Below are 14,071 nucleotides of genomic sequence, written 5' to 3' on the forward strand. Positions count from 1 at the left end.
GATTACTGCAGTAGATTTTTGGTTTTCAAGATACTTGCTGCCTCTGTTTGTGGGATGACTTAATTTCTTTACTCCTCTGTTATCAGGTTTGTCCGTGTTGTTTTGATTTGGCCAATGAAATATGAGAAGACATAATGTGTGTCATTTCAAGCAGAGACTTTAAGATCCATAAGAGGTTCTGTCATGTTCCCTACCTCTTTCTATGTGAGAAGCAGTTTCTGAGACAGGACCATTTCTTCAACTGACGTACCAAATCAAACAAGAGGGGAGGCAGAGCTGTGGACAACTCCTACCAATGCAAATGAACAATAAACCTTTGCTGTTGTAAGCTGCCTGTGTCGCTGCTGACTTGGGGTCCTTTGTTACTGCAGCATCATATAGAGTATACTGACTATAGGGTTACCCAACAAATACATAACAGAGCTGCTTTATGTCTTAGTGCTGATTCTCTGACCTGATTTTTTCCTACAACATACCACACTGAACAAACCATATTTCAGCTATCATGAGGTACAGAGAGAATGACATCTACCACTTGAGCAGAGAGGACAGGGCTTTTCATATTTTCAGTTAGTTTGTATTCCAAAACCAATTAGAAAGGATTTAGTGATTACTTACTCCATGGATCATTTGTACTGTAGAAATAATTAAGAGTACAATTCCTCAAGCAAAGCCTAGCCCAGTGGTTTAGACTTTCCATAAACTTGTCTTTCATATTCTGCAGAAGGCATGTCTCATCTTATGCAGCACCAAACATACTGTTGTGTTTAAAATCAAAGATAAAAAATAAATAAAACAAAAACTCCTGAAATTTAGAAGGCATCAAACAAAAAAATAAGACAGAATGACAGAAAGGCAGAAAGGCAAATGAAAAAAATCCCATTCCAGACGTTGCACATGATTGTAAATATCAATTAGGCATACAAATTTACTTCATTATTTCTAGTTAACAGGTTTTCAAATAAGCTAAGAACATTCTGGTGATGTCTTTACTTAACATTGTAATTTCACAAACTGCCAAGAATAACGAACTCCACCAGGGTAAATGAAGATATGCTTGGATTTTCTTAATTGCCACCTTGCTAAAGCTGCAAGCTCATTGTTTAGTTGTGGGACAAATGGTTCTCAGCACTGTCAGGCAGGCGCAGGGGACACTGGGTTGCTACACAACCTACCCATCTCATTACTGTGTTACTGGCAGCCATGGCTGAGAAAGGAAACAAAACTTGTTTCAGAAGAGGAGTTGCAAGGGCCTGCGTGGCAGCTACTAACAGAATGAGGAGCTCTCCTCACTGTTAGAATGTTTGCTTTCCCGGCACCTGCTCATCCTCTCTGGGAGAAAGGGCTTGAGGGTAAAGATCTACTCTACACTGGACCACTAACTCAGCACCCAGTGCAGTGCTTGGAACAAGATGTGTTCTCAGGAAATATGTGGGTGGATAAAGGGATGCATGAATAAAGGAACACCTCTGTCCTACCCATACCTCTCAGCCCCTTCCTATTACTCCCCGCTTGTTAGAAGACAGACATCATGTTCTCCTTTGACCCTTTGAGGCTAGGTCCCTCCCCTCTACACCTTCATTCCCTCTCTTGCACTCAATGCCCTGTCCCACCAGTTCTGAACTCTTCTAAGGCACAAGCCTGCAGCTGAGTCAACTTTTCATATTTCTTAGTGTTTCACAAAGCACATTATTCTTAGCAGGTGTTCTATATATTTTAATTCAAAAAATAATGTTTTATATTCTTAATGTATTGTGTCTCAGAATATTTCCTCCTTAGAAGGGAAATGGGATGAGAATTAAAAATGATGAATACTTAGCAAATTGCTGAAGGAGACTTCAGATACAAACATAGGGGAAATAATTCTTAGAATCTGACCTCAGAAATAAATGGTTTCAACTCCTGGATGGCAGACTGGCTTTATGTATGGTAAGCATTCTCAGTGGGAGTGATGTTGTTACCAGGAGGGTGGAAATTGGTTCATGGGGGAGGAGTGAACAAATTCTTAGGTATTCAAAGGGCCATGGTACATAAAGAGAAACACAGTATATCTGTGGTACTAACATTTCATGGGGAGGGGTGGTGATTAGAAAAAAATATCTAAATAGACTCCTCGGGGACAGAGAGATGATAATGTAGAAAAGGCTGGGAAACACTTGGTTATGAGGCTATTTTCCCAGCCCAAGAAAAGAAGGGTATCTATGATATTGCATCTTTATTTATATATTTCTGCATAGAGTAGAGGGATAAAATAGACAAGATGGATGATTTTGCTAACAGGGTTTTTTTGAGAATCTTATACTTTACTTTGATTTTCAGATTTTACTTTCTCAGCAAATTAAACATGAGATAATTCTATTGGTACCCATGTTTAAAAAAATGCTCTGGTTATTAAAATCCCAAAGTCTGAGAATCACTATGTTGAATAATGAGCAACTGAATCCATATGTAAAATTAGCCCTGTCAAATGTTAAACGAAGTGACTAGTCTTAAGAGCACAGGAGACAGATGCTTCAGTCCCAGCAGGAACTTGGGAAAGAGGTGACTTTTCTGTAAGATCCAGTGCAGTGGTTGAGTGAATCAGGTTCGTAGTAACTGATCAGTGTCCGGGCAGTTTTCTTGATGCCTTATGTCCACCTACACTCCACGCCATGCTCTCTCCTCCAGCATTTCAGTGTGTTATATTGTATTCTGTTTATTTTATATATTACTGCAAATTTTGCACTATTTAGTGTGCTTGTATTTGTAATTTATGTACATGGTGGTGTTATCTGTTTTATTATATTCTCTGTTTTTAAGCTCTGGGTTGTTCTGAGGATTTCTCTGCTGCGTTGTCTTCCCAGGTGTGCACCTATCATGGTTTACTCACCACTCTTCTCGAAATGGACACCCAGGTTGTCTCCAGCTCCGCAGTACCCCAAATATCTTGGCAGTATATCTTGCCACCCAGGCATGTCACCTTAAGGACCTGGGTCAGAGTTCCCTGGGTTGTGTCCCAGAGAAGGACTTTCTTGCTTGATCCTGGAGATTCAAGAACCATTTTGAAAAATCTTTGCACCTCAGTTGTCATAATATGAGATTTCTGCTGCTTAATAATGTTTTATATTTCTGAGATATTCTACTTGATATTGATATATTTTTATACACTATTGAATTCAGTTAATGTGTCTTTATACCTGTGTTCATAAATGAAATGTGTTACAATTTTTATAAATTTTTCCTGACTTTCATCTTTTATCTATTTATGGAGTTAAGAATACACTAGATCCACAAAGTGAGCTAGTTAGATTTTGCTCCCCACTTTTTATTGTTTTTTTTCTTAAACAACTTACATAAGTTAGAAATCAACGTTTCCTGAAAGTATAGTGAAGGAGGGATTTCAGATGCAAGGGGAGGGGAAGTACTTCTTAGAACCTTTACTGCATAAATAAGTGATTTCAAGTTCTGGTTCACAGACTGGTTCACATCTAGTTCTGGGATCATTTTAGAAGATAATCTTTGTCTACCACTTAAAAATAATTATTGGACTATTCAAGACATCTCGCACCAATTTTCTCAGAATTTATCCATTGCGATTATTTTTACAAAAGCAATAGCATATAGTTATTGATAATCTTTTGTATTTTTATGACAGCTATATCTATGATTTTTTGCACTGTATATTTCTTAATGGTTTTTAGGAAAAATTCACTTGCTTTGAAGGATGTTTGGAGAATACTTAGAGACCTAAAAATAGACCTGCCATTCGATCCTATAATTCCTTTACTAGGTTTATACCCAGAAGACCAAAAGTCACAATATAACAAAGACATCTGTACCAGCATGTTTATTGCAGCCCAATTCATAATTGCTAAGTCATGGAAGAAGCCCAAGTGCCCATCGACCCACGAATGGACTAGCAAATTGTGGTACATGAATACCATGGAATACTATGCAGCCTTAAAGAAAGATGGAGACTTTACCTCTTTCATGTTTACATGGATGGAGCTGGAACATATTCTTCTTAGCAAAGTATCTCAGGAATGGAAGAAAAAGTATCCAATGTACTCAGCCCTACTATGAAGCTAAATTATAGCTTTCACATGAAGATAATAACCCAACTATAGCACAAGACTATGGGGAAAGGGCCAAGGAAGGGGAAGGGAGGGGGGAGGTTAGGGTGGAGGGGGGAGGTTAAGGTGGAAGGAGGGTAATGGGTGGGGCCACATCTATGGTGCATCTTAGAATGGGTATAGGCGATTGCACTATTGTACACAGCTATGATTTAACAATAAAAAATTGTAAATTAAAAAAAATTCACTTGTTTTAAGTGTAAGTTCAATAATTTTTCTTAAATTTACAGAGTTGTGCAACCATCATCCCAATCCACTGTTAGAAGGTCCCAACTCGGGGTAGGGGTGCTGTCTGTCTGTCCACTCCCGGTCTCATGGCCAGCCATGAGCAGCCGCTACTCCACTTTATACATTTACATATACATTTTCATTCTATATTTTGTTTTCTTATTTGAATTAATATTTTTAAAAATCAGCTTTAAATTTTGTGAATCTGCTCTATTTTTTTCATTTCACAGATTTTGAAAGAGTTGTCAGTCTAACAGTGATGGCAGTGTTCCACAGCAGGAACGGGACTGATGACACAGGCCTGGACTTGCTTTGATTGTCATTTAGGCTTTGCCTCAGCAGTGCAGCGTCTGCTTTTTGTAGCCTACACTCTTTTAACATTCCTTTGGCAGGTTGCCCCAAGTCTTGTTTTCCCCCAGATATTGGAGTTTCAGCTTCTACAAAGGCCAACCCTAAACTATTTGGCAGGACAATGGATCCTAGTTTCTGGTCTAGCTATCTAAGCCCCCAAACTAAACTGGTATTTCTAAATATAAATTTATGCCATTGTGAGTCACTGTGTGGAAAGAAAAGGAAAGAAAAGAGAAAACTAAGTAATGGTCTTACTAATTTCTGCTTTCTCAGGAAGAAGAAACATCATCTGTGAAGCAAAAAACCAGAGGATATTTAAAGGATTAGAAGATTTTGAAGTCTTGTTCTCTGATTTATTTGGCAAACATGAGCCCATGACTGCCCACATTCCCCTGCACAGCCTAATTACGAATTGAGACTTATAGAAATTTTTCTAATCTTCTTTGTGATCTGTACCCACGTCAATCACTGGGAAAGGAGAGAAGCTAATATCAAGCACTTAAAGTTTGCCAGGCACCCTACGGAATTTTGTTTTTGTGTACCCAACAGTGGGAGTGTAGAATCTCTTCAATGTCCTGGTTTTATTTTCTTTGGACATAATATAGCCAGAAGTGGAATTGTTGGATCATGTTGTAGTCCTATTTTTAATATTTTGAGAAACCTCCATACTGTTTTCTACAATGCCTGACCCTTTGAGGTTGGCACTGTTATTCAACTTCAGAAATGTGGCAACTGAGAAAATGAGGTGACTTGCCCAAGCTCATTATATACCAGTCACTTACTAATCCCCTAGGGTCACTCAGATGGAGTTAAGGTTAAGATCCACATCACTGTAAGTCTCACACTCTCTCTCCTGCACTGTGCCTAAAATGTTAGGCTAGACGTGAACTTGGAGTTCATTAAATGAAGCATTCCCCAAGTGTCAGTCGGTCATTCAAATGCATTCAAATGCTTTCACCATAAATTTTAACATATCCATGCAACACCTAAACTGGTATGACTTATTTTTATTTAAATTGATTCATAATTTTTTAATAAAACATATTTATATTTTTAAAAAAGCTTGTATCACTACCATAAATGAAAAGTTAGTATCATTTACCATTAACAAGAAGTAGGTTGGTTATTCAACTATTTTCACAATAATCCTGTTACTGAACCTGGGCTCAGTGGCTTCTAGCAAGATGTGTGTATTGTCGCCTGCACAGACTGACTTAGTCCAGGTAACAGAGCTGGGCTTAGCTGGCCAAGCTCCAGGTTGCAGGTCTGCTGACATGTCTCATTCTGGGGCCTAGAACTAAGGAGCAGAGGCTGCCTTTGGCTTGAAACTGGCATTTCTACCCACATTCCATTGGTCAAAACAAGTCACCCAGCCAACCCCCATATCAATGGGTCAGGAAAGTTGCTTTGCTCATAGAAGTGGGAGAGGGAGTACGGAGTGATCTTTGCTAAGCAATAATCTAATACCCCATGTGAAAGGGATGATCAACACAATGAAAATAAGACAAAAGTTGAAAATTTTAGTTAGCCACCCCTGCCTGCAGAAATAGGGTTTCCAGAAAAAGTTAGGATACTTAGTTAAAATTGAATTTCAGATAAACAACAAATGATTTTTGACCAGAAGTATGTCCAAATATTGCAGGACATATACCCTAAAAATGACTTGTTGTTTATCTGCAATTAAAGTTTAACTGTAATTTAATTTGGTCAGTCTAGCAACCCTATATGAAAAGATTGTAAGTATAAGCCTGCTTTTAAAAAATGTTTCTATCAGTTTAATTTATTTTATTTTTATATTTTTAATTTCAGATTAAGATGAAGGTACAAATATGGTCAGGTTATATTGTTTACGTTTCTAAGGGAAAGTTCAAGTTGTAGTTGAGCCCTACACCTAGAGGTTCTATTACATAGCCTTACATTGTGTCCATTTGGTGATAACTTACCAACCTTCTCCCTTCTCCCCTTTCTTCTTTCTCTCCTCCCCCTCCCTTCAACTTGAATATAATTGTGTTTTTCTCTTGTGTGGGTGTGTAGTTATTTATCTGTTGATTTCATATTAGTATTGAGTACAATTGGATACTTGCTGTTCCATTCCTATGATACTTTACTAAGAAGAATGTGCTTTAATTTCATCCAGGTAAATACAAATGTGTAAAGTTCCCATCTCTTTACGACTATTATTCCATGGTGTACAAATACCATAGTTTATTAACCCATAATCCTGCTTTTCCTTATTTTTAAATTTTTAATAGAAAGATTAGAAAGTATTACAGATATTCTAGCATTTAATTGAGACTTTTTCCTCAATGTAGAAACTATAGAAAGATAATTGAATATAAGGAAGAAATTCATGATCCAAGGATCTTTTATGATACATATCAATACCATTTATTAATATTTTTTATTTTTGAACTCCGTGTCCATCAGTGCCTCAATATCATTTAGAGTTCTTTCCTTGTCTCTTGTAAATCACCACACATTCATCTAAGATTGTCTTGCATACAAACAAAGGAAACTTTTTTCAGCAGATGAACTTTTCTCCTGCTTGTCCCACCTTCCGGTAAGTTTTATCTTATAAAAGAAGAAGCCTAAGCTCAGGGACCATGTGAGACACTCATCCAACCCCACACGGACACCAGCTGAGATGTGTCTAAGCAGGGGTGGCCCCGTGAAACTTTGAATTCTGTCCCTTGAAAAAAATAGGAACAGTTGGATGCATTTTCTTTTTCCACATCAGGATATTTGTTTATAATTCCAGAAGGTTCTGAAAGTCAAGCTTATCATTGTGATTTTTAAGTTTAATGTGTGGGAAATAAGATCTAGTTCTCTGGTAACAGTCATCATTATCTTTTTATGTGAGCTTTGCTCATCCTTAACCCTGATATACACTACATCTGTGTGAAGATAAATACTTTTCAACTTCCCCCAGATGCTTGAGATAAATGGCTAGATGCAGAATAGTTATTAATTAAAAGTCATGTACTGTGGGCATCTTTTTGATTGTTCTAAAACTGCTAATCACCTGCTCTGTCTACCGTGGTCCTTCTACAGACCTGTGGGATTGAGCTGCTCAGGTATTTAATGAGAAAATGCCAAGACTGGGTTTAATTTACTTGACGGCTACCTCTCCCATGAACTCACACACAGAGTAGTGCCATTTTCGTGCATTGGAGAACATTAAGAGTGGCTTGAATCCTTTGAAATCCTCTTCAATTGAATCTTATGCTTGAGGGAAGGGCCTTCAGACAATTAAATGAAAACAATCTGCTCATTTGGAAGCTGAGTCTTTGTGTACTGCTGATGATCTGGGAGGCCCTCTGGGCTGCTCAGATTTTTCAGTCTGCACAGATTCTCTCTCTTCTTCCCCCTCTGCCTTGTCCTCCATGGAACCCTCCTGCATCTCACCAGCCTCCAGTGCTGAGTTCTGAGCTGACAGCCGTTGCTCTTTGTCCTATTTCTCTGGTGATGAACTGAACTTGGCCATCTGATGTCACCAACATAGTGTATATGTGTCATGGGTGAAGGAGGGCAGGTGTACAGTGGCAGGGCTGGGACACTGCTATCCACTAAAAGTCCTGATCTTTATCCCTGCTTATCTTCGTGTCTCTGGAGATGACAAACTGTTTTGTCTTCAAGAGCCACTATCATCTTAGTATCACAACTAAAGGAACTAATTTCTTCTCTTGTCCTTGTAACACTCTTCCCCATCTCTTCTGTATCTGGCTGGCTTCTCATACTGAAGAGCCAGATCCAATTCCAGCTGCAGGAAGACTCCCTGATCCTGGCATCTGAGTTCCGTGATGGTCTGTGATGAGCACCTGCCCCTCCAACTACCTGCACCAGGACTCAGAGAACCTTTTCTATGAAGGGCCAGAAAGAAAATATTTCCAGCTGTACAGGCCACATGAGGTCTCTGTCACAGCTACTCAGCTGTGCCACTGTAGCTTATCAGCCATGGGCGTGACCGTGTTCTAATAAAACTGTATTGATGGATACTGAAATTTGAATTTTATATAATTTTCATGTGCCATGAAGTATTATTCTTCTTTTGATATATTTTCTGACCATTTAATTATTGAAAGGCCATTCTTGGCTGCAAATTATACAGAAAAGAGTGACAGGATGGATTTGATCTTTAGGCTTTGCCATAGTTTCCTGTTCTTTCAAACTTTTGTTGGTTTAATTGACTATTTTTAGTCTCACTGTGGTGAAAGCCTCTCTTGAAAACCTCCCATCTTGCCACATCTAGGACCCAGCAGGGATCCCAGCCTGTGCAGGAGAGGTTAACCTTGCTAATTGCAGCTTTGTGGCCAGGGAGCCAGCCGGATGGATGACTGTTTCATGAGAAAATGCTTTAGTGGTATGTAAGTCACATGAAGGTCTCTTTGGCCCTCTCCACACCCAGACAGGAAAAAGCATGATATCATTGCAACCTGAGAACATTAAAAATGGTTTTGAATCCTTTCACATCTTCTGCAATTGAATTGTGCACTCAAGAGAAGGGCTCCAGCCGTGGCTCCGTAAGTGGAAATCTGCAGCATTCTGCTTTGCTCACCTAAATAATCCCCTCTGCTTGGTAAAACTCTTTCCAGGATTGGACAATTCCTTTCCCCTTCTTCTCCATAAAGCTCATGAGTGTTTATTTATCAGTGTTTCCTCTGTTTGGCGTTTTCTTTTCTGTGGCTCCTTCCTTCTCATTTTTTGGTGTCAGCTTAAATGTCACCTCCTCACAGAGGCTTCCTCTGACCCCTCTGACAGTACGGACACCTGCTCCCACCCCGTACTTCAGTACTGTCTTTTCCTCTGTCAGCACAATCATAATTTGAAATTCCTATCGACTTACTTGTTTCATTTTTACCTCCAATCTAGCAGAGTTCCTTGTTCTTCATAGGTGCTCAATAAATATTTGTTGAATGAATGAATAAAAGTTGGCTGCCCGCATCACATTTCCTATATTTATTTATTTTTAAAATTTTATTTATTTATTTATTTATTTTTATTGTTTGGGATTCATTGAGGGTACAAATAATTAGGTTACACTGATTGCATTTGTTAGATAAACTCCCTCTTATAATTATGTCCCATGCCCCAAGAGATCTGCCATACACCATGCACCCCTCCCTTCCACTCCCATCTCCCCATTTGCTCATTCGCCTACCATTCCCCATTGTATTAGCTCATCTACTGCTTTAATATTAGAATTGAATACATTGGATATTTGCTTCTCCATTCTTGTGATGCTTGACTAAGAAGAATGTGTTCAGGCCAGGCACAGTGCCTCATGCCTGTAATCCTAGCACTCTGGGAGACCAGGGTGGATGGATTGCTTGAGCTCATGAGTTCAAGACCAAGCTAAACAAAAGCAATACTCCCATCTTTACTAAAAATAGAAAAACAAACAAAGGCAAAAGCCTTGCTTGAGCTAGATTTGGAGGTTGCTGTGAGCTATAACATGGCACTCTACCCACCCAGGGTGAAGGCTTGAGACTCTGTCCGAAAAAAAGAAAAAAGAAAAGAAAAGAAAGAAAAAGGTGTTCCACCTCCATCCAGTTAATACAAAAGATGTAAAGTCTTCATCTTTTTTTTAATGGCTGAATAGTATTTATGGTATACATATACCACAGTTTGTTAAACCATTCCAGGGTTGGTGGGCATTTAGGTTGTTTCCACATTTTGGCAATTATAAATTGAGCTATGATAAACAATCTAGTGCAAATGTCCTTATGAGCAAATGAATTTTTTCTTCTGGATAGATGCCTAGTAATGAAATTGCAGGATCAAATGGGAGGTCTAATTTGAGATCTTTGTGAATTCTCCATACTTCCTTTCAAAGAGTTTGCAGTCCCACCAGCAGAATGGAAGTGTTCCCTTCTCTCCACATCCACACCAGCATCTGCAGCTTTGAGACGCTGTGATGTGGGCCACTGTCACTGGAATTAGGTGATTCTCAGGGTGGTTTTATTTTTTTATTTTTTATTTTTTTTGTAGAGACAGAGTCTCACTGTACTGCCCTCGGGTAGAGTGCTGTGGCGTCACACGGCTCACAGCAACCTCTAACACTAGGGCTTAAGCCATTCTCTTGCCTCAGCCTCCTGAGCAGCTGGGACTACAGGCGCCCGCCACAACGCCCGGCTATTTTTTTGTTGCAGTTTGGCCGGGGCTGGGTTTGAACCCATCACCCTCAGCATATGGGCCCGGCGCCCTACTCACTGAGCCACAGGCGCCGCCCACAGGGTGGTTTTCATTTGCATTTCTCTGATGATTAGGGACAATGAGTATTTTTTCATATATTTGTTAGCCATTTGTCTGTCTTCTTTAGAGAAGATTCTATTCAAGTCTCTTGCCCAGTGATATATGGGATTGTTGCGTCTGTTTTGATTGTTGTTAATTAATTTGAGTTATCTATAGATCCTATTTATCAAGCTTTTGCCTGATACATAATATGCAAATATCTTTGCCCATTCTGAAGGTTGTCTGTTTGCTTTGGTTGTTTCATTAGCTATACAGAAGCTTTTCAGATTAATTAAGTCCTATTTTTTAATTTTTGTTATTGTTGCAATTGCCACAGAAATCTTCTTCATAAAACCTCCCCCGAGGCTGATGCCTTCAAGTGTTTTCCACGTATGTTCTTTGAGGATTTTTTTTTTTTTTTTTTGTAGAGACAGAGTCTCACTTTATGGCCCTCAGTAGAGTGCTGTGGCCTCACACAGCTCACAGCAACCTCCAGCTCCTGGGCTTAAGCGATTCTCTTGCCTCAGCCTCCCGAGCAGCTGGGACTACAGGCGCCCGCCACAACGCCCGGCTATTTTTTTGTTGCAGTTCGGCCGGGCCCGGGTTTGAACCCGCCACCCTCGGCATATGGGGCCGGCGCCTTACCGACTGAGCCACAGGCGCCGCCCTTCTTTGAGGATTTTTATTGTTGCATGCCTTATATTTAAATCTTTTATCTATCTTGAGTCAATTATTATAAGTGGTGAGAAGTGTGGGTCCAGTTTCAGTCTTTTACATATGGTTATCCAGTTCTCCCAACACCATTTACTAAATAGGAATTCTTTTCCCCAGTGTATGTTCTTGTTTGGTTTATCAAAGATCAGGCGGCTGTAAGATGTTAGTTTCATCTCATGGTTTTCTATTAGGTTCCAAACGTCAATGTGTCTATTTCTGTGCCCATACCAGGCTGTTTTGATCACTATGGTCTTGTATATAGCTGAAAGTCTGGTAAGGTGTACCCTGGCTTTGTTTTTATTACTAAGAATTGCCTTGGCTATATGCGGTTTCTTCTGGTTCCATACAAAATGAAGAATTATTTCATCCAAATCTTGAAAGTACGATGATGGCATTTTAATGGGGATTGCATTGAATCTGTAGATTTCTTTGGGAATTATAGACATTTTCACAATGTTGATTCTTCCCAGCATTGAACATGGTGTGTTCTTCCATTTCTTAATATCTTCTGCTATTTCTTTTCTTAGGGTTTTGTAATTTTCTTTGTAGAAGTCCTTTACCTCTTTTGTTATGAATATTCCTAGGTAGTTAATTATTTTTGAAGCTACTGTTAAGGGAATTGTGTCCTTGATTAGCTTCTCATCTTGGCTGTTACGGGCATCTACTGATTTGTGGACATTGATTTCATATACTGAGACATTGTTGTATTTTTTGATCATTTACAGGAGTCTAGGGTTTAAGTCTCTGGGTTTCTCTAAATATAAGATCATATTGTTTGCAAAGAGGGAGAGTTTGACCTCCTCTGCCCCCATTTGGATACCCTCTATTTCCTACACTTGCCAGATTGTATTGGCTAGAAATTCTAGTACTATGTTCAATAGTAGTGGTGATAGAGGACAATCTTGTCTGGTTCCAGTGCTAAGTGGAAAAACTTTCAGTTTTACTCCATTTATTATAATGTTAGCTGTGGTTTTGTGATAGATAGCTTTGATCAAATTAAGAAATGTTCCACCTATTCCTATATTCTTAAGTGTTCTAATTAGAAAAGGATGCGGAATTTTATCAAATGCTTTTTCTGCATCTATTGAGAGGATCACATGCTCTTTGTTTTTGCTTCTGTTGATATGGTGAATTATGTTTATGGACTTATGTATGTTAAACCAGCCTTGCATCCCTGGGATGAAACTTACTTGATCATGATGAAAATTTTTTTTTAATGCATAGCTGTAGTCTATTGGCTAGGATGTTATTGAGAATTTTTGCATCATTAGGAAGTTGGTCAGAAGTTCTCCTTTTTAGTTGGGTCTTTTCCTGGTTTTGGTATCAGGGTGATGTTTACATCATAGAATGTGTTGGGGAAGATTCCTTCCTTCTCAATTTTTGGGAATGATTTCTGTAGTGTGGGTATAAGCTCTTCTTTTGAAGGTTTGATAGAATTCTGATGTGAAGCCATCCAGACAAGGGCATTTTTTTGTTGGGAGAGTTTTTATTTTTTCTTCAATCTCAGTTCTTGAAATTAGTCTGCTGAAGAAATCTATTTCTTTTTGGTTAAGTCTAGAAAGAGGGTGCAATTCCAAGTATTGATCCATTTCCTCCACATCGTCAAATTTCTGGGCCTCTTTACACTCCCTGATAGTCTCCTTCATTTCCTTAATATTTGCTACAGTCTTTCTATTATCTACATATCTTGAATTGAATTTTGTTTCTGTCTTTCCGTTTTCTTGTTCATTCTTTTGAATTGTCTTTATCATCTTTTCTTTCTTTTTTTTTTTTTCCCAGCTTTTGGCCAGGGCTGGGTTTGAACCCACCACCTCTGGCGTATGGGGCCAGTGCCCTACCCCTTTGAGCCCAGGTGCCACCCCTATTATCCACATTTTAAGTCCTCTTTATATCAATTCCATTAATTCTTTATAGGTGGTGTGTTGTGCATTAGTTGCCTCATGGTCCCTTGAGGGAGTTGCTCTGTTTTGGTTTTTTATGTTGCCTGAATTTTTCTGTTGGTTCCTTCTCATGTGTTCTTTCTTTTTGTTCACCTCCTTGTCCTCCTTCATACTTCTCACTTCCTCCTTTGCTTCAAATTACCTTGTCTCAGAGATTAGGTCTTGAATTGGCCTCAGCCTGAGCAAAGACAAACTCTTCCTCATGGCCAAAAAATAGGATTCCTTGCTCTTGATGACAATATGTTGTAATATGTCACCAAGACACCAGGTGGCACTGTGGTTTTTTAGGAAACAGCATAGCCAGCAATCTCTATGGTCCTTATTCCTATCTTAGTTGCCTTTGGTGATTGCCTGATTGTTTCCTCAGCATTCAGACCTTGCTGGGTTGGGATCCTAAATCTCACAAGAATCCTTCAGGGGCAAGTCTCTTAGTGCCCCCTGACTCCAGTTCCCCTTGGGTGTGGGAGTCCCTCAGCTTGTCCCAAGAGTGAAGTT

At 39.2% G+C, this 14,071-nt stretch overlaps 1 protein-coding gene across 1 annotated transcript in view; it reads left to right on the forward strand.

The window, feature by feature from the left end:
• LOC128591331 (uncharacterized) overlaps positions 1-4,014 on the forward strand; it is a 75,368-nt gene extending 71,354 nt beyond the window's left edge. Inside the window, exon 7 of the mRNA XM_053598824.1 lies at positions 87-4,014. The gene's annotated coding sequence lies outside the window, so the exon portion shown is untranslated. The remainder of the gene's footprint in view (positions 1-86) is intronic.
• Positions 4,015-14,071: the final 10,057 nt, after the last annotated feature.

The sequence above is a fragment of the Nycticebus coucang genome, chromosome 8 (assembly GCF_027406575.1).
Source record: "Nycticebus coucang isolate mNycCou1 chromosome 8, mNycCou1.pri, whole genome shotgun sequence".
In the NCBI taxonomy this organism is placed as follows: Eukaryota; Metazoa; Chordata; class Mammalia; order Primates; family Lorisidae; genus Nycticebus; species Nycticebus coucang.